This window comes from Pelobates fuscus, chromosome 3 (assembly GCF_036172605.1).
Source record: "Pelobates fuscus isolate aPelFus1 chromosome 3, aPelFus1.pri, whole genome shotgun sequence".
Lineage (NCBI taxonomy): Eukaryota > Metazoa > Chordata > Amphibia > Anura > Pelobatidae > Pelobates > Pelobates fuscus.
In genome coordinates, this window is record NC_086319.1 from 399,981,263 (window position 1) to 400,002,503 (window position 21,241).

Genomic DNA, 21,241 nt, shown 5'->3' on the forward strand with positions numbered 1-21,241 from the left:
TTATTTAACCATCTCGTTATCTCCATTTCCTGGGCGTATCATAGCTCTCCTCCCTCTCCAAGTGAGTTTGCCACAAGCTCCTGGAGGAGCCTGCTTGCCAGCCTCCTACCCACAGATTATGGGCCCTGCAGGGAAACCTGTAAAAGCCTACCAAACTTGACCGACTGTTAGCACTGATTTCATGGAACTGTTTTGGGCATAGGACCATGTGCACGCTTGGTCAAAATTATCACTTCCAGGAAATTCCTGAACCCCTGAACTGATATGTGTGATCTTTGGATATGTTGGTCACCCAGATCAGGGCTATTAGGGGATTTAACTATTTGTGGGGATTTATGTATTTTTAGGGCACATTTTGCTTGTTGCGGGAAAAGGTTAATTTTCCCTGACCGGGAATCGAACCCGGGCCGCGGCGGTGAGAGCGCCGAATCCTAACCACTAGACCACCAGGGAACTGAGAGCTGCTAGAAACTGTCAGAAAACGAGTTTGTGGTATCCAGAAGCTCAAGGATTCCACGTGACAGTGCAATTCAAACGTTTGCCTTTTAAGGCACTGAAAATGTCAGCAAGGTCCATTCTTACACAGATTTCCTCAATGCGCCCTAATTGCATTGCAGCAAGATCGCTTATTTTAAAGGCAAAAAGGAAACCGATTTCAAATTAAAGTGCGAGCTACACCTGACAGCTTCAATCAACCATTATTTAACCATCTCGTTATCTCCATTTCCTGGGCGTATCATAGCTCTCCTCCCTCTCCAAGTGAGTTTGCCACGAGCTCCTGGAGGAGCCTGCTTGCCAGCCTCCTACCCACAGATTATGGGCCCTGCAGGGAAACCTGTAAAAGCCTACCAAATTTGACCGACTGTTAGCACTGATTTCATGGAACTGTTTTGGGCATAGGACCATGTGCACGCTTGGTCAAAATTATGACTTCCAAGAAATTCCTGAACCCCTGAACTGATATGTGTGATCTTTGGATATGTTGGTCACCCAGATCAGTGCTATTAGGGGATTTAACATTTGTGGGGTTTTATGTATTTTTAGGGCACATTTTGCTTGTTGCGGGAAAAGGTTAATTTTCCCTGACCGGGAATCGAACCCGGGCCGCGGCGGTGAGAGCGCCGAATCCTAACCACTAAACCACCAGGGAACTGAGAGCTGCTAGAAACTGTGAGAAAACGAGTTTGTGGAATCCAGAAGCTCAAGGTTTCCACGCGACAGTGCAATTCAAACGTTTGCCTTTTAAGGCACTGAAAATGTCAGCAAGGTCCATTCTTACACAGATTTCCTCAATGCGCCCTAATTAGACTGCAGCAAGATCGCTTATTTTAAAGGCAAAAAGGAAACCGATTTCAAATTAAAGTGCGAGCTACACCTGACAGCTTCAATCAACCATTATTTAACCATCTCGTTATCTCCATTTCCTGGGCGTATCATAGCTCTCCTCCCTCTCCAAGTGAGTTTGCCACGAGCTCCTGGAGGAGCCTGCTTGCCAGCCTCCTACCCACAGATTATGGGCCCTGCAGGGAAACCTGTAAAAGCCTACCAAACTTAACCGACTGTTAGGACTGATTTCATGGAACTGTTTTGGGCATAGGACCATGTGCACGCTTGGTCAAAATTATGACTTCCAGGAAATTCCTGAACCCCTGAACTGATATGTGTGATCTTTGGATATGTTGGTCACCCAGATCAGGGCTATTAGGGGATGTAACATTTGTGGGGTTTTATGTATTTTTAGGGAACATTTTACTTGTTGCGGGAAAAGATAAACTTTCCCTGACCGGGAATCGAACCCGGGCCGCGGCGGTGAGAGCGCTGAATCCTAACCACTAAACGACAGGGAACTGTGAGCTGCTAGAAACTGTGAGAAAACGAGTTTGTGGTATCCAGAAGCTCAAGGTTTCCACGCGAAAGTGCAATTCAAACGTTTGCCTTTTAAGGCACTGAAAATGTCAGCAAGGTCCATTCTTACACAGATTTCCTCAATGCGCCCTAATTAGACTGCAGCAAGATCGCTTATTTTAAAGGCAAAAAGGAAACCGATTTCAAATTAAAGTGCGAGCTACACCTGACAGCTTCAATCAACCATTATTTAACCATCTCGTTATCTCCATTTCCTGGGCGTATCATAGCTCTCCTCCCTCTCCAAGTGAGTTTGCCACGAGCTCCTGGAGGAGCCTGCTTGCCAGCCTCCTACCCACAGATTATGGGCCCTGCAGGGAAACCTGTAAAAGCCTACCAAACTTAACCGACTGTTAGCACTGATTTCATGGAACTGTTTTGGGCATAGGACCATGTGCACGCTTGGTCAAAATTATGACTTCCAAGAAATTCCTGAACCCCTGAACTGATATGTGTGATCTTTGGATATGTTGGTCACCCAGATCAGGGCTATTAGGGGATTTAACTATTTGTGGGGATTTATGTATTTTTAGGGCACATTTTGCTTGTTGCGGGAAAAGGTTAATTTTCCCTGACCGGGAATCGAACCCGGGCCGCGGCGGTGAGAGCGCTGAATCCTAACCACTAGACGACAGGGAACTGTGAGCTGCTAGAAACTGTGAGAAAACGAGTTTGTGGTATCCAGAAGCTCAAGGTTTCCACGCGAAAGTGCAATTCAAACGTTTGCCTTTTAAGGCACTGAAAATGTCAGCAAGGTCCATTCTTACACAGATTTCCTCAATGCGCCCTAATTAGACTGCAGCAAGATCGCTTATTTTAAAGGCAAAAAGGAAACCGATTTCAAATTAAAGTGCGAGCTACACCTGACAGCTTCAATCAACCATTATTTAACCATCTCGTTATCTCCATTTCCTGGGCGTATCATAGCTCTCCTCCCTCTCCAAGTGAGTTTGCCACAAGCTCCTGGAGGAGCCTGCTTGCCAGCCTCCTACCCACAGATTATGGGCCCTGCAGGGAAATCTGTAAAAGCCTACCAAACTTGACCGACTGTTAGCACTGATTTCATGGAACTGTTTTGGGCATAGGACCATGTGCACGCTTGGTCAAAATTATGACTTCCAAGAAATTCCTGAACCCCTGAACTGATATGTGTGATCTTTGGATATGTTGGTCACCCAGATCAGGGCTATTAGGGGATTTAACTATTTGTGGGGATTTATGTATTTTTAGGGCACATTTTGCTTGTTGCGGGAAAAGGTTAATTTTCCCTGACCGGGAATCGAACCCAGGCCGCGGCGGTGAGAGCGCCAAATCCTAACCACTAGACCACCAGGGAACTGAGAGCTGCTAGAAACTGTCAGAAAACGAGTTTGTGGTATCCCGAAGCTCAAGGTTTCCACGCGACAGTGCAATTCAAACGTTTGCCTTTTAAGGCACTGAAAATGTCAGCAAGGTCCATTCTTACACAGATTTCCTCAATGCGCCCTAATTAGACTGCAGCAAGATCGCTTATTTTAAAGGCAAAAAGGAAACCGATTTCAAATTAAAGTGCGAGCTACACCTGACAGCTTCAATCAACCATTATTTAACCATCTCGTTATCTCCATTTCCTGGGCGTATCATAGCTCTCCTCCCTCTCCAAGTGAGTTTGCCACGAGCTCCTGGAGGAGCCTGCTTGCCAGCCTCCTACCCACAGATTATGGGCCCTGCAGGGAAACCTGTAAAAGCCTACCAAACTTAACCGACTGTTAGGACTGATTTCATGGAACTGTTTTGGGCATAGGACCATGTGCACGCTTGGTCAAAATTATGACTTCCAGGAAATTCCTGAACCCCTGAACTGATATGTGTGATCTTTGGATATGTTGGTCACCCAGATCAGGGCTATTAGGGGATGTAACATTTGTGGGGTTTTATGTATTTTTAGGGAACATTTTACTTGTTGCGGGAAAAGATAAACTTTCCCTGACCGGGAATCGAACCCGGGCCGCGGCGGTGAGAGCGCTGAATCCTAACCACTAAACGACAGGGAACTGTGAGCTGCTAGAAACTGTGAGAAAACGAGTTTGTGGTATCCAGAAGCTCAAGGTTTCCACGCGAAAGTGCAATTCAAACGTTTGCCTTTTAAGGCACTGAAAATGTCAGCAAGGTCCATTCTTACACAGATTTCCTCAATGCGCCCTAATTAGACTGCAGCAAGATCGCTTATTTTAAAGGCAAAAAGGAAACCGATTTCAAATTAAAGTGCGAGCTACACCTGACAGCTTCAATCAACCATTATTTAACCATCTCGTTATCTCCATTTCCTGGGCGTATCATAGCTCTCCTCCCTCTCCAAGTGAGTTTGCCACGAGCTCCTGGAGGAGCCTGCTTGCCAGCCTCCTACCCACAGATTATGGGCCCTGCAGGGAAACCTGTAAAAGCCTACCAAACTTAACCGACTGTTAGCACTGATTTCATGGAACTGTTTTGGGCATAGGACCATGTGCACGCTTGGTCAAAATTATGACTTCCAAGAAATTCCTGAACCCCTGAACTGATATGTGTGATCTTTGGATATGTTGGTCACCCAGATCAGGGCTATTAGGGGATTTAACTATTTGTGGGGATTTATGTATTTTTAGGGCACATTTTGCTTGTTGCGGGAAAAGGTTAATTTTCCCTGACCGGGAATCGAACCCGGGCCGCGGCGGTGAGAGCGCTGAATCCTAACCACTAGACGACAGGGAACTGTGAGCTGCTAGAAACTGTGAGAAAACGAGTTTGTGGTATCCAGAAGCTCAAGGTTTCCACGCGAAAGTGCAATTCAAACGTTTGCCTTTTAAGGCACTGAAAATGTCAGCAAGGTCCATTCTTACACAGATTTCCTCAATGCGCCCTAATTAGACTGCAGCAAGATCGCTTATTTTAAAGGCAAAAAGGAAACCGATTTCAAATTAAAGTGCGAGCTACACCTGACAGCTTCAATCAACCATTATTTAACCATCTCGTTATCTCCATTTCCTGGGCGTATCATAGCTCTCCTCCCTCTCCAAGTGAGTTTGCCACGAGCTCCTGGAGGAGCCTGCTTGCCAGCCTCCTACCCACAGATTATGGGCCCTGCAGGGAAACCTGTAAAAGCCTACCAAACTTAACCGACTGTTAGGACTGATTTCATGGAACTGTTTTGGGCATAGGACCATGTGCACGCTTGGTCAAAATTATGACTTCCAGGAAATTCCTGAACCCCTGAACTGATATGTGTGATCTTTGGATATGTTGGTCACCCAGATCAGGGCTATTAGGGGATGTAACATTTGTGGGGTTTAATGTATTTTTAGGGCACATTTTGCTTGTTGCGGGAAAAGATTAACTTTCCCTGACCGGGAATCGAACCCGGGCCGCGGCGGTGAGAGCGCCGAATCCTAACCACTAGACTACCAGGGAACTGTGAGCTGCTAGAAACTGTGAGAAAACGAGTTTGTGGTATCCAGAAGCTCAAGGTTTCCACGCGACAGTGCAATTCAAACGTTTGCCTTTTAACCCCTTAAGGACCAAACTTCTGGAATAAATGGGCATCATGACATGTCACACATGTCATGTGTCCTTAAGGGGTTAAGGCACTGAAAATGTCAGCAAGGTCCATTCTTACACAGATTTCCTCAATGCGCCCTAATTAGACTGCAGCAAGATCGCTTATTTTAAAGGCAAAAAGGAAACCGATTTCAAATTAAAGTGCGAGCTACACCTGACAGCTTCAATCAACCATTATTTAACCATCTCGTTATCTCCATTTCCTGGGCGTATCATAGCTCTCCTCCCTCTCCAAGTGAGTTTGCCACAAGCTCCTGGAGGAGCCTGCTTGCCAGCCTCCTACCCACAGATTATGGGCCCTGCAGGGAAACCTGTAAAAGCCTACCAAACTTGACCGACTGTTAGCACTGATTTCATGGAACTGTTTTGGGCATAGGACCATGTGCACGCTTGGTCAAAATTATGACTTCCAAGAAATTCCTGAACCCCTGAACTGATATGTGTGATCTTTGGATATGTTGGTCACCCAGATCAGGGCTATTAGGGGATTTAACTATTTGTGGGGATTTATGTATTTTTAGGGCACATTTTGCTTGTTGCGGGAAAAGGTTAATTTTCCCTGACCGGGAATCGAACCCAGGCCGCGGCGGTGAGAGCGCCAAATCCTAACCACTAGACCACCAGGGAACTGAGAGCTGCTAGAAACTGTCAGAAAACGAGTTTGTGGTATCCAGAAGCTCAAGGTTTCCACGCGACAGTGCAATTCAAACGTTTGCCTTTTAAGGCACTGAAAATGTCAGCAAGGTCCATTCTTACACAGATTTCCTCAATGCGCCCTAATTAGACTGCAGCAAGATCGCTTATTTTAAAGGCAAAAAGGAAACCGATTTCAAATTAAAGTGCGAGCTACACCTGACAGCTTCAATCAACCATTATTTAACCATCTTATTATCTCCATTTCCTGGGCGTATCATAGCTCTCCTCCCTCTCCAAGTGAGTTTGCCACGAGCTCCTGGAGGAGCCTGCTTGCCAGCCTCCTACCCACAGATTATGGGCCCTGCAGGGAAACCTGTAAAAGCCTACCAGACTTGACCGACTGTTAGCACTGATTTCATGGAACTGTTTTGGGCATAGGACCATGTGCACGCTTGGTCAAAATTATGACTTCCAGGAAATTCCTGAACCCCGGAACTGATATGTGTGATCTTTGGATATGTTGGTCACCCAGATCAGGGCTATTAGGGGATTTAACTATTTGTGGGGATTTATGTATTTTTAGGGCACATTTTGCTTGTTGCGGGAAAAGGTTAATTTTCCCTGACCGGGAATCGAACCCGGGCCGCGGCGGTGAGAGCGCCGAATCCTAACCACTAGACCACCAGGGAACTGTGAGCTGCTAGAAACTGTGAGAAAACGAGTTTGTGGTATCCAGAAGCTCAAGGTTTCCACGCGACAGTGCAATTCAAACGTTTGCCTTTTAACCCCTTAAGGACCAAACTTCTGGAATAAATGGGCATCATGACATGTCACACATGTCATGTTTCCTTAACCCCTTAAGGACCAAACTTCTGGAATAAAAGGGAATCATGACATGTCACACATGTCATGTGTCCTTAAGGGGTTAAGGGGTTAAGGCACTGAAAATGTCAGCAAGGTCCATTCTTACACAGATTTCCTCAATGCGCCCTAATTAGACTGCAGCAAGATCGCTTATTTTAAAGGCAAAAAGGAAACCGATTTCAAATTAAAGTGCGAGCTACACCTGACAGCTTCAATCAACCATTATTTAACCATCTCGTTATCTCCATTTCCTGGGCGTATCATAGCTCTCCTCCCTCTCCAAGTGAGTTTGCCACGAGCTCCTGGAGGAGCCTGCTTGCCAGCCTCCTACCCACAGATTATGGGCCCTGCAGGGAAACCTGTAAAAGCCTACCAAACGTGACCGACTGTTAGCACTGATTTCATGGAACTGTTTTGGGCATAGGACCATGTGCACGCTTTGTCAAAATTATGACTTCCAGGAAATTCCTGAACCCCTGAACTGATATGTGTGATCTTTGGATATGTTGGTCACCCAGATCAGGGCTATTAGGGGATGTAACATTTGTGGGGTTTAATGTATTTTTAGGGCACATTTTGCTTGTTGCGGGAAAAGATTAACTTTCCCTGACCGGGAATCGAACCCGGGCCGCGGCGGTGAGAGCGCCGAATCCTAACCACTAGACTACCAGGGAACTGTGAGCTGCTAGAAACTGTGAGAGAACGAGTTTGTGGTATCCAGAAGCTCAAGGTTTCCACGCGACAGTGCAATTCAAACGTTTGCCTTTTAAGGCACTGAAAATGTCAGCAAGGTCCATTCTTACACAGATTTCCTCAATGCGCCCTAATTAGACTGCAGCAAGATCGCTTATTTTAAAGGCAAAAAGGAAACCGATTTAAAATTAAAGTGCGAGCTACACCTGGGCCTATCATAACTCTCCTCCCTCTCCAAGTGAGTTTGCCACGAGCTCCTGGAGGAGCCTGCTTGCCAGCCTCCTACCCACAGATTATGGGCCCTGCAGGGAAACCTGTAAAAGCCTACCAAACTTGACCGACTGTTAGCACTGATTTCATGGAACTGTTTTGGGCATAGGACCATGTGCACGCTTGGTCAAAATTATGACTTCCAGGAAATTCCTGAACCCCTGAACTGATGTGTGATCTTTGGATATGTTGGTCACCCAGATCAGGGCTATTAGGGGATTTAACTATTTGTGGGGATTTATGTATTTTTAGGGCACATTTTGCTTGTTGCGGGAAAAGGTTAATTTTCCCTGACCGGGAATCGAACCCGGGCCGCGGCGGTGAGAGCGCCGAATCCTAACCACTAGACCACCAGGGAACTGAGAGCTGCTAGAAACTGTCAGAAAACGAGTTTGTGGTATCCAGAAGCTCAAGGATTCCACGTGACAGTGCAATTCAAACGTTTGCCTTTTAAGGCACTGAAAATGTCAGCAAGGTCCATTCTTACACAGATTTCCTCAATGCGCCCTAATTGCATTGCAGCAAGATCGCTTATTTTAAAGGCAAAAAGGAAACCGATTTCAAATTAAAGTGCGAGCTACACCTGACAGCTTCAATCAACCATTATTTAACCATCTCGTTATCTCCATTTCCTGGGCGTATCATAGCTCTCCTCCCTCTCCAAGTGAGTTTGCCACGAGCTCCTGGAGGAGCCTGCTTGCCAGCCTCCTACCCACAGATTATGGGCCCTGCAGGGAAACCTGTAAAAGCCTACCAAACTTAACAGACTGTTAGCACTGATTTCATGGAACTGTTTTGGGCATAGGACCATGTGCACGCTTGGTCAAAATTATGACTTCCAGGAAATTCCTGAACCCCTGAACTCATATGTGTGATCTTTGGATATGTTGGTCACCCAGATCAGGGCTATTAGGGGATGTAACATTTGTGGGGTTTAATGTATTTTTAGGGCACATTTTGCTTGTTGCGGGAAAAGACTTACTTTCCCTGACCGGGAATCGAACCCGGGCCGCGGCGGTGAGAGCGCCGAATCCTAACCACTAGACTACCAGGGAACTGTGAGCTGCTAGAAACTGTGAGAAAACGAGTTTGTGGTATCCAGAAGCTCAAGGATTCCACGTGACAGTGCAATTCAAACGTTTGCCTTTTAAGGCACTGAAAATGTCAGCAAGGTCCATTCTTACACAGATTTCCTCAATGCGCCCTAATTGGACTGCAGCAAGATCGCTTATTTTAAAGGCAAAAAGGAAACCGATTTCAAATTAAAGTGCGAGCTACACCTGACAGCTTCAATCAACCATTATTTAACCATCTCGTTATCTCCATTTCCTGGGCGTATCATAGCTCTCCTCCCTCTCCAAGTGAGTTTGCCACGAGCTCCTGGAGGAGCCTGCTTGCCAGCCTCCTACCCACAGATTATGGGCCCTGCAGGGAAACCTGTAAAAGCCTACCAAACTTAACCGACTGTTAGCACTGATTTCATGGAACTGTTTTGGGCATAGGACCATGTGCACGCTTGGTCAAAATTATGACTTCCAGGAAATTCCTGAACCCCTGAACTGATATGTGTGATCTTTGGATATGTTGGTCACCCAGATGAGGGCTATTAGGGGATGTAACATTTGTGGGGTTTAATGTATTTTTAGGGCACATTTTGCTTGTTGCGGGAAAAGACTAACTTTCCCTGACCAGGAATCGAACCCGGGCCGCGGCGGTGAGAGCGCCGAATCCTAACCACTAGACCACCAGGGATCTGTGAGCTGCTAGAAACTGTGAGAAAACAAGTTTGTGGAATCCAGAAGCTCAAGGTTTCCACACGACAGTGCAATTCAAATGTTTGCCTTTTAACCCCTTAAGGACCAAACTTCTGGAATAAAAGGGAATCATGACATGTCACACATGTCATGTGTCCTTAAGGGGTTAAGGCACTGAAAATGTCAGCAAGGTCCATTCTTACACAGATTTCCTCAATGCGCCCTAATTAGACTGCAGCAAGATAACTTATTTTAAAGGCAAAAAGGAAACCGATTTCAAATTAAAGTGCGAGCTACACCTGACAGCTTCAATCAACCATTATTTAACCATCTCGTTATCTCCATTTCCTGGGCGTATCATAGCTCTCCTCCCTCTCCAAGTGAGTTTGCCACGAGCTCCTGGAGGAGCCTGCTTGCCAGCCTCCTACCCACAGATTATGGGCCCTGCAGGGAAACCTGTAAAAGCCTACCAAACGTGACCGACTGTTAGCACTGATTTCATGGAACTGTTTTGGGCATAGGACCATGTGCACGCTTTGTCAAAATTATGACTTCCAGGAAATTCCTGAACCCCTGAACTGATATGTGTGATCTTTGGATATGTTGGTCACCCAGATCAGGGCTATTAGGGGATGTAACATTTGTGGGGTTTAATGTATTTTTAGGGCACATTTTGCTTGTTGCGGGAAAAGACTAACTTTCCCTGACCGGGAATCGAACCCGGGCCGCGGCGGTGAGAGCGCCGAATCCTAACCACTAGACTACCAGGGAACTGTGAGCTGCTTGAAACTGTGAGAAAACGAGTTTGTGGTATCCAGAAGCTCAAGGTTTCCACGCGACAGTGCAATTCAAACGTTTGCCTTTTAAGGCACTGAAAATGTCAGCAAGGTCCATTCTTACACAGATTTCCTCAATGCGCCCTAATTAGACTGCAGCAAGATCGCTTATTTTAAAGGCAAAAAGGAAACCGATTTAATATTAAAGTGCGAGCTACACCTGGGCCTATCATAACTCTCCTCCCTCTCCAAGTGAGTTTGCCACGAGCTCCTGGAGGAGCCTGCTTGCCAGCCTCCTACCCACAGATTATGGGCCCTGCAGGGAAACCTGTAAAAGCCTACCAAATTTGACCGACTGTTAGCACTGATTTCATGGAACTGTTTTGGGCATAGGACCATGTGCACGCTTGGTCAAAATTATGACTTCCAAGAAATTCCTGAACCCCTGAACTGATATGTGTGATCTTTGGATATGTTGGTCACCCAGATCAGGGCTATTAGGGGATGTAACATTTGTGGGGTTTAATGTATTTTTAGGGCACATTTTGCTTGTTGCGGGAAAAGATTAACTTTCCCTGACCGGGAATCGAACCCGGGCCGCGGCGGTGAGAGCGCCGAATCCTAACCACTAGACTACCAGGGAACTGTGAACTGCTAGAAACTGTGAGAAAACGAGTTTGTGGTATCCAGAAGCTCAAGGTTTCCACGCGACAGTGCAATTCAAACGTTTGCCTTTTAACCCCTTAAGGACCAAACTTCTGGAATAAATGGGCATCATGACATGTCACACATGTCATGTGTCCTTAAGGGGTTAAGGCACTGAAAATGTCAGCAAGGTCCATTCTTACACAGATTTCCTCAATGCGCCCTAATTAGACTGCAGCAAGATCGCTTATTTTAAAGGCAAAAAGGAAACCGATTTCAAATTAAAGTGCGAGCTACACCTGACAGCTTCAATCAACCATTATTTAACCATCTCGTTATCTCCATTTCCTGGGCGTATCATAGCTCTCCTCCCTCTCCAAGTGAGTTTGCCACAAGCTCCTGGAGGAGCCTGCTTGCCAGCCTCCTACCCACAGATTATGGGCCCTGCAGGGAAACCTGTAAAAGCCTACCAAACTTGACCGACTGTTAGCACTGATTTCATGGAACTGTTTTGGGCATAGGACCATGTGCACGCTTGGTCAAAATTATGACTTCCAAGAAATTCCTGAACCCCTGAACTGATATGTGTGATCTTTGGATATGTTGGTCACCCAGATCAGGGCTATTAGGGGATTTAACATTTGTGGGGTTTAATGTATTTTTAGGGCACATTTTGCTTGTTGCGGGAAAAGACTTACTTTCCCTGACCGGGAATCGAACCCGGGCCGCGGCGGTGAGAGCGCCGAATCCTAACCACTAGACTACCAGGGAACTGTGAGCTGCTAGAAACTGTGAGAAAACGAGTTTGTGGTATCCAGAAGCTCAAGGATTCCACGTGACAGTGCAATTCAAACGTTTGCCTTTTAAGGCACTGAAAATGTCAGCAAGGTCCATTCTTACACAGATTTCCTCAATGCGCCCTAATTGGACTGCAGCAAGATCGCTTATTTTAAAGGCAAAAAGGAAACCGATTTCAAATTAAAGTGCGAGCTACACCTGACAGCTTCAATCAACCATTATTTAACCATCTCGTTATCTCCATTTCCTGGGCGTATCATAGCTCTCCTCCCTCTCCAAGTGAGTTTGCCACGAGCTCCTGGAGGAGCCTGCTTGCCAGCCTCCTACCCACAGATTATGGGCCCTGCAGGGAAACCTGTAAAAGCCTACCAAACTTAACCGACTGTTAGCACTGATTTCATGGAACTGTTTTGGGCATAGGACCATGTGCACGCTTGGTCAAAATTATGACTTCCAGGAAATTCCTGAACCCCTGAACTGATATGTGTGATCTTTGGATATGTTGGTCACCCAGATGAGGGCTATTAGGGGATGTAACATTTGTGGGGTTTAATGTATTTTTAGGGCACATTTTGCTTGTTGCGGGAAAAGACTAACTTTCCCTGACCAGGAATCGAACCCGGGCCGCGGCGGTGAGAGCGCCGAATCCTAACCACTAGACCACCAGGGATCTGTGAGCTGCTAGAAACTGTGAGAAAACAAGTTTGTGGAATCCAGAAGCTCAAGGTTTCCACACGACAGTGCAATTCAAATGTTTGCCTTTTAACCCCTTAAGGACCAAACTTCTGGAATAAAAGGGAATCATGACATGTCACACATGTCATGTGTCCTTAAGGGGTTAAGGCACTGAAAATGTCAGCAAGGTCCATTCTTACACAGATTTCCTCAATGCGCCCTAATTAGACTGCAGCAAGATAACTTATTTTAAAGGCAAAAAGGAAACCGATTTCAAATTAAAGTGCGAGCTACACCTGACAGCTTCAATCAACCATTATTTAACCATCTCGTTATCTCCATTTCCTGGGCGTATCATAGCTCTCCTCCCTCTCCAAGTGAGTTTGCCACGAGCTCCTGGAGGAGCCTGCTTGCCAGCCTCCTACCCACAGATTATGGGCCCTGCAGGGAAACCTGTAAAAGCCTACCAAACGTGACCGACTGTTAGCACTGATTTCATGGAACTGTTTTGGGCATAGGACCATGTGCACGCTTTGTCAAAATTATGACTTCCAGGAAATTCCTGAACCCCTGAACTGATATGTGTGATCTTTGGATATGTTGGTCACCCAGATCAGGGCTATTAGGGGATGTAACATTTGTGGGGTTTAATGTATTTTTAGGGCACATTTTGCTTGTTGCGGGAAAAGACTAACTTTCCCTGACCGGGAATCGAACCCGGGCCGCGGCGGTGAGAGCGCCGAATCCTAACCACTAGACTACCAGGGAACTGTGAGCTGCTTGAAACTGTGAGAAAACGAGTTTGTGGTATCCAGAAGCTCAAGGTTTCCACGCGACAGTGCAATTCAAACGTTTGCCTTTTAAGGCACTGAAAATGTCAGCAAGGTCCATTCTTACACAGATTTCCTCAATGCGCCCTAATTAGACTGCAGCAAGATCGCTTATTTTAAAGGCAAAAAGGAAACCGATTTAATATTAAAGTGCGAGCTACACCTGGGCCTATCATAACTCTCCTCCCTCTCCAAGTGAGTTTGCCACGAGCTCCTGGAGGAGCCTGCTTGCCAGCCTCCTACCCACAGATTATGGGCCCTGCAGGGAAACCTGTAAAAGCCTACCAAATTTGACCGACTGTTAGCACTGATTTCATGGAACTGTTTTGGGCATAGGACCATGTGCACGCTTGGTCAAAATTATGACTTCCAAGAAATTCCTGAACCCCTGAACTGATATGTGTGATCTTTGGATATGTTGGTCACCCAGATCAGTGCTATTAGGGGATTTAACATTTGTGGGGTTTTATGTATTTTTAGGGCACATTTTGCTTGTTGCGGGAAAAGGTTAATTTTCCCTGACCGGGAATCGAACCCGGGCCGCGGCGGTGAGAGCGCCGAATCCTAACCACTAAACCACCAGGGAACTGAGAGCTGCTAGAAACTGTGAGAAAACGAGTTTGTGGAATCCAGAAGCTCAAGGTTTCCACGCGACAGTGCAATTCAAACGTTTGCCTTTTAAGGCACTGAAAATGTCAGCAAGGTCCATTCTTACACAGATTTCCTCAATGCGCCCTAATTAGACTGCAGCAAGATCGCTTATTTTAAAGGCAAAAAGGAAACCGATTTCAAATTAAAGTGCGAGCTACACCTGACAGCTTCAATCAACCATTATTTAACCATCTCGTTATCTCCATTTCCTGGGCGTATCATAGCTCTCCTCCCTCTCCAAGTGAGTTTGCCACGAGCTCCTGGAGGAGCCTGCTTGCCAGCCTCCTACCCACAGATTATGGGCCCTGCAGGGAAACCTGTAAAAGCCTACCAAACTTAACCGACTGTTAGGACTGATTTCATGGAACTGTTTTGGGCATAGGACCATGTGCACGCTTGGTCAAAATTATGACTTCCAGGAAATTCCTGAACCCCTGAACTGATATGTGTGATCTTTGGATATGTTGGTCACCCAGATCAGGGCTATTAGGGGATGTAACATTTGTGGGGTTTTATGTATTTTTAGGGAACATTTTACTTGTTGCGGGAAAAGATAAACTTTCCCTGACCGGGAATCGAACCCGGGCCGCGGCGGTGAGAGCGCTGAATCCTAACCACTAGACGACAGGGAACTGTGAGCTGCTAGAAACTGTGAGAAAACGAGTTTGTGGTATCCAGAAGCTCAAGGTTTCCACGCGAAAGTGCAATTCAAACGTTTGCCTTTTAAGGCACTGAAAATGTCAGCAAGGTCCATTCTTACACAGATTTCCTCAATGCGCCCTAATTAGACTGCAGCAAGATCGCTTATTTTAAAGGCAAAAAGGAAACCGATTTCAAATTAAAGTGCGAGCTACACCTGACAGCTTCAATCAACCATTATTTAACCATCTCGTTATCTCCATTTCCTGGGCGTATCATAGCTCTCCTCCCTCTCCAAGTGAGTTTGCCACGAGCTCCTGGAGGAGCCTGCTTGCCAGCCTCCTACCCACAGATTATGGGCCCTGCAGGGAAACCTGTAAAAGCCTACCAAACTTAACCGACTGTTAGCACTGATTTCATGGAACTGTTTTGGGCATAGGACCATGTGCACGCTTGGTCAAAATTATGACTTCCAGGAAATTCCTGAACCCCTGAACTGATATGTGTGATCTTTGGATATGTTGGTCACCCAGATGAGGGCTATTAGGGGATGTAACATTTGTGGGGTTTAATGTATTTTTAGGGCACATTTTGCTTGTTGCGGGAAAAGACTAACTTTCCCTGACCAGGAATCGAACCCGGGCCGCGGCGGTGAGAGCGCCGAATCCTAACCACTAGACCACCAGGGATCTGTGAGCTGCTAGAAACTGTGAGAAAACAAGTTTGTGGAATCCAGAAGCTCAAGGTTTCCACACGACAGTGCAATTCAAATGTTTGCCTTTTAACCCCTTAAGGACCAAACTTCTGGAATAAAAGGGAATCATGACATGTCACACATGTCATGTGTCCTTAAGGGGTTAAGGCACTGAAAATGTCAGCAAGGTCCATTCTTACACAGATTTCCTCAATGCGCCCTAATTAGACTGCAGCAAGATAACTTATTTTAAAGGCAAAAAGGAAACCGATTTCAAATTAAAGTGCGAGCTACACCTGACAGCTTCAATCAACCATTATTTAACCATCTCGTTATCTCCATTTCCTGGGCGTATCATAGCTCTCCTCCCTCTCCAAGTGAGTTTGCCACGAGCTCCTGGAGGAGCCTGCTTGCCAGCCTCCTACCCACAGATTATGGGCCCTGCAGGGAAACCTGTAAAAGCCTACCAAACGTGACCGACTGTTAGCACTGATTTCATGGAACTGTTTTGGGCATAGGACCATGTGCACGCTTTGTCAAAATTATGACTTCCAGGAAATTCCTGAACCCCTGAACTGATATGTGTGATCTTTGGATATGTTGGTCACCCAGATCAGGGCTATTAGGGGATGTAACATTTGTGGGGTTTAATGTATTTTTAGGGCACATTTTGCTTGTTGCGGGAAAAGACTAACTTTCCCTGACCGGGAATCGAACCCGGGCCGCGGCGGTGAGAGCGCCGAATCCTAACCACTAGACTACCAGGGAACTGTGAGCTGCTTGAAACTGTGAGAAAACGAGTTTGTGGTATCCAGAAGCTCAAGGTTTCCACGCGACAGTGCAATTCAAACGTTTGCCTTTTAAGGCACTGAAAATGTCAGCAAGGTCCATTCTTACACAGATTTCCTCAATGCGCCCTAATTAGACTGCAGCAAGATCGCTTATTTTAAAGGCAAAAAGGAAACCGATTTAATATTAAAGTGCGAGCTACACCTGGGCCTATCATAACTCTCCTCCCTCTCCAAGTGAGTTTGCCACGAGCTCCTGGAGGAGCCTGCTTGCCAGCCTCCTACCCACAGATTATGGGCCCTGCAGGGAAACCTGTAAAAGCCTACCAAATTTGACCGACTGTTAGCACTGATTTCATGGAACTGTTTTGGGCATAGGACCATGTGCACGCTTGGTCAAAATTATGACTTCCAAGAAATTCCTGAACCCCTGAACTGATATGTGTGATCTTTGGATATGTTGGTCACCCAGATCAGGGCTATTAGGGGATGTAACATTTGTGGGGTTTAATGTATTTTTAGGGCACATTTTGCTTGTTGCGGGAAAAGATTAACTTTCCCTGACCGGGAATCGAACCCGGGCCGCGGCGGTGAGAGCGCCGAATCCTAACCACTAGACTACCAGGGAACTGTGAACTGCTAGAAACTGTGAGAAAACGAGTTTGTGGTATCCAGAAGCTCAAGGTTTCCACGCGACAGTGCAATTCAAACGTTTGCCTTTTAACCCCTTAAGGACCAAACTTCTGGAATAAATGGGCATCATGACATGTCACACATGTCATGTGTCCTTAAGGGGTTAAGGCACTGAAAATGTCAGCAAGGTCCATTCTTACACAGATTTCCTCAATGCGCCCTAATTAGACTGCAGCAAGATCGCTTATTTTAAAGGCAAAAAGGAAACCGATTTCAAATTAAAGTGCGAGCTACACCTGACAGCTTCAATCAACCATTATTTAACCATCTCGTTATCTCCATTTCCTGGGCGTATCATAGCTCTCCTCCCTCTCCAAGTGAGTTTGCCACAAGCTCCTGGAGGAGCCTGCTTGCCAGCCTCCTACCCACAGATTATGGGCCCTGCAGGGAAACCTGTAAAAGCCTACCAAACTTGACCGACTGTTAGCACTGATTTCATGGAACTGTTTTGGGCATAGGACCATGTGCACGCTTGGTCAAAATTATGACTTCCAAGAAATTCCTGAACCCCTGAACTGATATGTGTGATCTTTGGATATGTTGGTCACCCAGATCAGGGCTATTAGGGGATTTAACATTTGTGGGGTTTAATGTATTTTTAGGGCACATTTTGCTTGTTGCGGGAAAAGACTTACTTTCCCTGACCGGGAATCGAACCCGGGCCGCGGCGGTGAGAGCGCCGAATCCTAACCACTAGACTACCAGGGAACTGTGAGCTGCTAGAAACTGTGAGAAAACGAGTTTGTGGTATCCAGAAGCTCAAGGATTCCACGTGACAGTGCAATTCAAACGTTTGCCTTTTAAGGCACTGAAAATGTCAGCAAGGTCCATTCTTACACAGATTTCCTCAATGCGCCCTAATTGGACTGCAGCAAGATCGCTTATTTTAAAGGCAAAAAGGAAACCGATTTCAAATTAAAGTGCGAGCTACACCTGACAGCTTCAATCAACCATTATTTAACCATCTCGTTATCTCCATTTCCTGGGCGTATCATAGCTCTCCTCCCTCTCCAAGTGAGTTTGCCACGAGCTCCTGGAGGAGCCTGCTTGCCAGCCTCCTACCCACAGATTATGGGCCCTGCAGGGAAACCTGTAAAAGCCTACCAAACTTAACCGACTGTTAGCACTGATTTCATGGAACTGTTTTGGGCATAGGACCATGTGCACGCTTGGTCAAAATTATGACTTCCAGGAAATTCCTGAACCCCTGAACTGATATGTGTGATCTTTGGATATGTTGGTCACCCAGATGAGGGCTATTAGGGGATGTAACATTTGTGGGGTTTAATGTATTTTTAGGGCACATTTTGCTTGTTGCGGGAAAAGACTAACTTTCCCTGACCAGGAATCGAACCCGGGCCGCGGCGGTGAGAGCGCCGAATCCTAACCACTAGACCACCAGGGATCTGTGAGCTGCTAGAAACTGTGAGAAAACAAGTTTGTGGAATCCAGAAGCTCAAGGTTTCCACACGACAGTGCAATTCAAATGTTTGCCTTTTAACCCCTTAAGGACCAAACTTCTGGAATAAAAGGGAATCATGACATGTCACACATGTCATGTGTCCTTAAGGGGTTAAGGCACTGAAAATGTCAGCAAGGTCCATTCTTACACAGATTTCCTCAATGCGCCCTAATTAGACTGCAGCAAGATAACTTATTTTAAAGGCAAAAAGGAAACCGATTTCAAATTAAAGTGCGAGCTACACCTGACAGCTTCAATCAACCATTATTTAACCATCTCGTTATCTCCATTTCCTGGGCGTATCATAGCTCTCCTCCCTCTCCAAGTGAGTTTGCCACGAGCTCCTGGAGGAGCCTGCTTGCCAGCCTCCTACCCACAGATTATGGGCCCTGCAGGGAAACCTGTAAAAGCCTACCAAACGTGACCGACTGTTAGCACTGATTTCATGGAACTGTTTTGGGCATAGGACCATGTGCACGCTTTGTCAAAATTATGACTTCCAGGAAATTCCTGAACCCCTGAACTGATATGTGTGATCTTTGGATATGTTGGTCACCCAGATCAGGGCTATTAGGGGATGTAACATTTGTGGGGTTTAATGTATTTTTAGGGCACATTTTGCTTGTTGCGGGAAAAGACTAACTTTCCCTGACCGGGAATCGAACCCGGGCCGCGGCGGTGAGAGCGCCGAATCCTAACCACTAGACTACCAGGGAACTGTGAGCTGCTTGAAACTGTGAGAAAACGAGTTTGTGGTATCCAGAAGCTCAAGGTTTCCACGCGACAGTGCAATTCAAACGTTTGCCTTTTAAGGCACTGAAAATGTCAGCAAGGTCCATTCTTACACAGATTTCCTCAATGCGCCCTAATTAGACTGCAGCAAGATCGCTTATTTTAAAGGCAAAAAGGAAACCGATTTAATATTAAAGTGCGAGCTACACCTGGGCCTATCATAACTCTCCTCCCTCTCCAAGTGAGTTTGCCACGAGCTCCTGGAGGAGCCTGCTTGCCAGCCTCCTACCCACAGATTATGGGCCCTGCAGGGAAACCTGTAAAAGCCTACCAAATTTGACCGACTGTTAGCACTGATTTCATGGAACTGTTTTGGGCATAGGACCATGTGCACGCTTGGTCAAAATTATGACTTCCAAGAAATTCCTGAACCCCTGAACTGATATGTGTGATCTTTGGATATGTTGGTCACCCAGATCAGTGCTATTAGGGGATTTAACATTTGTGGGGTTTTATGTATTTTTAGGGCACATTTTGCTTGTTGCGGGAAAAGGTTAATTTTCCCTGACCGGGAATCGAACCCGGGCCGCGGCGGTGAGAGCGCCGAATCCTAACCACTAAACCACCAGGGAACTGAGAGCTGCTAGAAACTGTGAGAAAACGAGTTTGTGGAATCCAGAAGCTCAAGGTTTCCACGCGACAGTGCAATTCAAACGTTTGCCTTTTAAGGCACTGAAAATGTCAGCAAGGTCCATTCTTACACAGATTTCCTCAATGCGCCCTAATTAGACTGCAGCAAGATCGCTTATTTTAAAGGCAAAAAGGAAACCGATTTCAAATTAAAGTGCGAGCTACACCTGACAGCTTCAATCAACCATTATTTAACCATCTCGTTATCTCCATTTCCTGGGCGTATCATAGCTCTCCTCCCTCTCCAAGTGAGTTTGCCACGAGCTCCTGGAGGAGCCTGCTTGCCAGCCTCCTACCCACAGATTATGGGCCCTGCAGGGAAACCTGTAAAAGCCTACCAAACTTAACCGACTGTTAGGACTGATTTCATGGAACTGTTTTGGGCATAGGACCATGTGCACGCTTGGTCAAAATTATGACTTCCAGGAAATTCCTGAACCCCTGAACTGATATGTGTGATCTTTGGATATGTTGGTCACCCAGATCAGGGCTATTAGGGGATGTAACATTTGTGGGGTTTTATGTATTTTTAGGGAACATTTTACTTGTTGCGGGAAAAGATAAACTTTCCCTGACCGGGAATCGAACCCGGGCCGCGGCGGTGAGAGCGCTGAATCCTAACCACTAGACGACAGGGAACTGTGAGCTGCTAGAAACTGTGAGAAAACGAGTTTGTGGTATCCAGAAGCTCAAGGTTTCCACGCGAAAGTGCAATTCAAACGTTTGCCTTTTAAGGCACTGAAAATGTCAGCAAGGTCCATTCTTACACAGATTTCCTCAATGCGCCCTAATTAGACTGCAGCAAGATCGCTTATTTTAAAGGCAAAAAGGAAACCGATTTCAAATTAAAGTGCGAGCTACACCTGACAGCTTCAATCAACCATTATTTAACCATCTCGTTATCTCCATTTCCTGGGCGTATCATAGCTCTCCTCCCTCTCCAAGTGAGTTTGCCACGAGCTCCTGGAGGAGCCTGCTTGCCAGCCTCCTACCCACAGATTATGGGCCCTGCAGGGAAACCTGTAAAAGCCTACCAAACTTAACCGACTGTTAGCACTGATTTCATGGAACTGTTTTGGGCATAGGACCATGTGCACGCTTGGTCAAAATTATGACTTCCAAGAAATTCCTGAACCCCTGAACTGATATGTGTGATCTTTGGATATGTTGGTCACCCAGATCAGGGCTATTAGGGGATTTAACTATTTGTGGGGATTTATGTATTTTTAGGGCACATTTTGCTTGTTGCGGGAAAAGGTTAATTTTCCCTGACCGGGAATCGAACCCGGGCCGCGGCGGTGAGAGCGCCGAATCCTAACCACTAGACCACCAGGGAACTGTGAGCTGCTAGAAACTGTGAGAAAACGAGTTTGTGGTATCCAGAAGCTCAAGGTTTCCACGCGACAGTGCAATTCAAACGTTTGCCTTTTAACCCCTTAAGGACCAAACTTCTGGAATAAATGGGCATCATGA

The 21,241-nt window shown here is 46.2% G+C and overlaps 20 non-coding genes across 20 annotated transcripts; all 20 read right to left on the reverse strand.

Moving 5' to 3' along the window:
* Positions 1-381: 381 nt before the first annotated feature.
* Positions 382-453, reverse strand: TRNAE-CUC (transfer RNA glutamic acid (anticodon CUC)). The gene has a single exon. It is a non-coding gene; the product is annotated as a tRNA-Glu (tRNA).
* A 625-nt stretch (positions 454-1,078) lies between these two features.
* Positions 1,079-1,150, reverse strand: TRNAE-CUC (transfer RNA glutamic acid (anticodon CUC)). Its single transcript has one exon. It is a non-coding gene; the product is annotated as a tRNA-Glu (tRNA).
* Positions 1,151-3,169: 2,019 nt separating this feature from the next.
* TRNAE-CUC (transfer RNA glutamic acid (anticodon CUC)) lies at positions 3,170-3,241 on the reverse strand. Its single transcript has one exon. It is a non-coding gene; the product is annotated as a tRNA-Glu (tRNA).
* A 2,018-nt stretch (positions 3,242-5,259) lies between these two features.
* TRNAE-CUC (transfer RNA glutamic acid (anticodon CUC)) lies at positions 5,260-5,331 on the reverse strand. The gene has a single exon. It is a non-coding gene; the product is annotated as a tRNA-Glu (tRNA).
* Positions 5,332-6,033: 702 nt separating this feature from the next.
* On the reverse strand, positions 6,034-6,105 carry TRNAE-CUC (transfer RNA glutamic acid (anticodon CUC)). The gene has a single exon. It is a non-coding gene; the product is annotated as a tRNA-Glu (tRNA).
* A 626-nt stretch (positions 6,106-6,731) lies between these two features.
* TRNAE-CUC (transfer RNA glutamic acid (anticodon CUC)) lies at positions 6,732-6,803 on the reverse strand. Its single transcript has one exon. It is a non-coding gene; the product is annotated as a tRNA-Glu (tRNA).
* A 777-nt stretch (positions 6,804-7,580) lies between these two features.
* Positions 7,581-7,652, reverse strand: TRNAE-CUC (transfer RNA glutamic acid (anticodon CUC)). Its single transcript has one exon. It is a non-coding gene; the product is annotated as a tRNA-Glu (tRNA).
* A 575-nt stretch (positions 7,653-8,227) lies between these two features.
* On the reverse strand, positions 8,228-8,299 carry TRNAE-CUC (transfer RNA glutamic acid (anticodon CUC)). The gene has a single exon. It is a non-coding gene; the product is annotated as a tRNA-Glu (tRNA).
* Positions 8,300-8,924: 625 nt separating this feature from the next.
* Positions 8,925-8,996, reverse strand: TRNAE-CUC (transfer RNA glutamic acid (anticodon CUC)). The gene has a single exon. It is a non-coding gene; the product is annotated as a tRNA-Glu (tRNA).
* A 1,398-nt stretch (positions 8,997-10,394) lies between these two features.
* Positions 10,395-10,466, reverse strand: TRNAE-CUC (transfer RNA glutamic acid (anticodon CUC)). The gene has a single exon. It is a non-coding gene; the product is annotated as a tRNA-Glu (tRNA).
* Positions 10,467-11,042: 576 nt separating this feature from the next.
* Positions 11,043-11,114, reverse strand: TRNAE-CUC (transfer RNA glutamic acid (anticodon CUC)). Its single transcript has one exon. It is a non-coding gene; the product is annotated as a tRNA-Glu (tRNA).
* Positions 11,115-11,815: 701 nt separating this feature from the next.
* Positions 11,816-11,887, reverse strand: TRNAE-CUC (transfer RNA glutamic acid (anticodon CUC)). The gene has a single exon. It is a non-coding gene; the product is annotated as a tRNA-Glu (tRNA).
* A 1,398-nt stretch (positions 11,888-13,285) lies between these two features.
* Positions 13,286-13,357, reverse strand: TRNAE-CUC (transfer RNA glutamic acid (anticodon CUC)). The gene has a single exon. It is a non-coding gene; the product is annotated as a tRNA-Glu (tRNA).
* A 576-nt stretch (positions 13,358-13,933) lies between these two features.
* TRNAE-CUC (transfer RNA glutamic acid (anticodon CUC)) lies at positions 13,934-14,005 on the reverse strand. The gene has a single exon. It is a non-coding gene; the product is annotated as a tRNA-Glu (tRNA).
* A 2,094-nt stretch (positions 14,006-16,099) lies between these two features.
* Positions 16,100-16,171, reverse strand: TRNAE-CUC (transfer RNA glutamic acid (anticodon CUC)). The gene has a single exon. It is a non-coding gene; the product is annotated as a tRNA-Glu (tRNA).
* A 576-nt stretch (positions 16,172-16,747) lies between these two features.
* TRNAE-CUC (transfer RNA glutamic acid (anticodon CUC)) lies at positions 16,748-16,819 on the reverse strand. Its single transcript has one exon. It is a non-coding gene; the product is annotated as a tRNA-Glu (tRNA).
* A 701-nt stretch (positions 16,820-17,520) lies between these two features.
* TRNAE-CUC (transfer RNA glutamic acid (anticodon CUC)) lies at positions 17,521-17,592 on the reverse strand. The gene has a single exon. It is a non-coding gene; the product is annotated as a tRNA-Glu (tRNA).
* A 1,398-nt stretch (positions 17,593-18,990) lies between these two features.
* TRNAE-CUC (transfer RNA glutamic acid (anticodon CUC)) lies at positions 18,991-19,062 on the reverse strand. The gene has a single exon. It is a non-coding gene; the product is annotated as a tRNA-Glu (tRNA).
* A 576-nt stretch (positions 19,063-19,638) lies between these two features.
* On the reverse strand, positions 19,639-19,710 carry TRNAE-CUC (transfer RNA glutamic acid (anticodon CUC)). The gene has a single exon. It is a non-coding gene; the product is annotated as a tRNA-Glu (tRNA).
* A 1,322-nt stretch (positions 19,711-21,032) lies between these two features.
* TRNAE-CUC (transfer RNA glutamic acid (anticodon CUC)) lies at positions 21,033-21,104 on the reverse strand. The gene has a single exon. It is a non-coding gene; the product is annotated as a tRNA-Glu (tRNA).
* Positions 21,105-21,241: the final 137 nt, after the last annotated feature.